We start from the raw sequence: 2430 nt of genomic DNA, 5'->3' as shown, positions 1-2430 counted from the left end.
AAAATCTGGAAGTTGTGCTGTGACTCAAGTGGTAGAGTCCTAGCCTTAAGCTGAAGAGCTGAGGGACAGTGCCCAAGCCCAGAGATCAGGCCCCACACCCGGACCCCCTAAAAATTATTTGAAAAGGAATATATTTTCAGTAGATTAAATATAGGTTCCCATTGATTTGGGAATGACAACCTTTTTATACTACATAACCAAGTTTTACTGAAGTACCAGTGTTTTGAAGCACTAAGGATCTTCTCAATTAATGTTTTTCTGAATGATATTTGACTTCTAATTCAAGTTTTCCGAGACTTGGTAGACAAATTATGGATCTATCCTTCCAGGAACTATTTTTTGCCCTACTTATACTAGACTGAAATCTTTCATTAATCATTAGGAGAGGGGTATTAAAAATATTCTTGTGACATTTGTGATCATGTTCACTCATATGGGCTAGTCATCTGTAAATTGAAAGTGTGAATTACAGTAGTTTCTCTCAGATTTTGTGATCTCATCTTTCATTTTTAAGTTGCCTTGCATTTCACAATTGCTTACTGCTAAACCCTGTGTAATTGGGGCACTAAATTATTATAGGAAATGAGAAGTTAAGATGAGTCTTCAATTACTTTCTGTTGGCATGTTGCATGGGCCTAGGTGGGAAGACTTGCCCTTGTTATCTGATGATGCAGATAACTGGGACCTGGGATCCTAGGATGCGTGGGTCCTGTAAAATAATAATACCTTTTGGACATCATATCAGCAAAATTTGGGTATGATCAGAAATATTTAGAAAACCATTCTGGGCCAACGAGTTAAAACAATATACAGAGCAGCAGAGTAAATCCCTTGCAGATTAGAGGAAAACAACATTGTTTTTTACCATGTGAATTCAGTAGACTAAGAACACTTAGAAGGTATCACAAGTTTATACCGAAGACATTGCATTGATACTTCTTATATTCTAATATATATTCTAAACCTAATTATTTATATTCCAATCTATTTATTGTAATAAATATCAATTTATTTGTCAAATTATCGATTAATTCTAGTAAGTTTCATTGTGTGAAACATAAAATTAGCACATATAAATATAAAATATATAACTATATGTAATATAAGGAAATGTTTTTCATTGTTCTGTTGTGGTTAGGGTATCAAAGGCAACTCTGTTTTACAGTATTATTCCATTATCTCTACCCCAGAGTTTGGTAGAGTTAGACCTAAAGCTTTACCATTTGTAGATTTACAGCCTAGAGGCAAGAGGAAACACTGTGATTAAAACATTACCAATTTAAGGCCTAATATCAAGGAGAAAAATATGGACTTCTCCTGGAGCTATGGAAATATTTGGTGACAGAAATTCAGTAGTGTAAGTTCCTGCCTGGTTGGATGGTCAGGACATTAGGTAATCATGCATAAGAACAATTTTTTTTCACCTTCTTGGCTTTAGCTACTTTTGAAATGGTAGGTATAATAAACAATTATATTATGATAAAATACTTTCTAGTCAGAACTGTTTATTTCTCTATGATCCCTTGTAACTAAGATTAGTTTTTTTCCAGTAAGATAATCTTTGCTGTCAGGGTAAGATATTCTGTTTGGTCTGTTACTACATGGAAGAAGGGTAAAGGGTCAGTAGACATTTGTGCCAGTAAGACCTAATTTGGGAAATTTTAAGCTGCAAAAGTTTAGAAGTAGCACTTCAGCAAGGCTTACTTTGAATCCATTAGCTCCACAAAGCTAACTCAGTTGATAAATAAGTACTTGAAAAGCCATCTCTTTGAACCTAGCCATAAAGGCTTCAAAGTATGATCAAATTTAAAATGAAAAAGACTTAAAATAGTCATTGGCAAAAAAATGCAAGTTTGAGCAATCTACCAAACAATATGTTTTTCCACTATACACAGAATTTCAGAGAAATAAGATCAATAACATTGTTAGTAACAATAAGGTTTCCTTGCTACAAATAGGCAACCAAGGATATATGCCTGTATAAAGATTGCATCATTAACAACTTAAATTTACAGGATACTACATGCTTCAGCAGCACGTATACATAAATTACAACAATATAGAGATTAACATGCCACTTGGACAAGGATGATATGAAAATATGCGAATTATTCCATATTTTTCATTCTTCAGTTGCTAGAAATGAAAAACAGTTATTAAAAAGTTGATTACAAAAATACAAGTGTAACAACATATGTGATTCATATAATTAAAAGTTAGTTTGACATCAGTGTATTAAATCTTCAATTTAGAAAGGTCTTTACATAGCATAACCTTTACAAAACTTTTGAAATTAGATAACATTTTAATTTTATCCCAAAGAAATAAAATACTATAAGGACCTAGGAGAAAAAAGAATCTTAAACTGTTTTTATATGGAATGCAATCTGTAAGGACACATTTATTAATGAATTTATATAATATATAATA

The 2430-nt window shown here is 32.3% G+C and overlaps 1 pseudogene; it reads left to right on the top strand.

Annotated features, from left to right (window-relative positions):
• Window positions 1-2023: 2023 nt before the first annotated feature.
• On the top strand, window positions 2024-2123 carry LOC122119049 (annotated as a pseudogene).
• Window positions 2124-2430: the final 307 nt, after the last annotated feature.

This window comes from Dipodomys spectabilis, unplaced genomic scaffold, assembly GCF_019054845.1.
Source record: "Dipodomys spectabilis isolate Male_0828 unplaced genomic scaffold, ASM1905484v1 ptg000161l, whole genome shotgun sequence".
NCBI lineage: Eukaryota > Metazoa > Chordata > Mammalia > Rodentia > Heteromyidae > Dipodomys > Dipodomys spectabilis.
The sequence above is the reverse complement of the archived record's forward strand: the minus strand, read 5'-3'. Positions and strand labels throughout refer to the sequence as shown.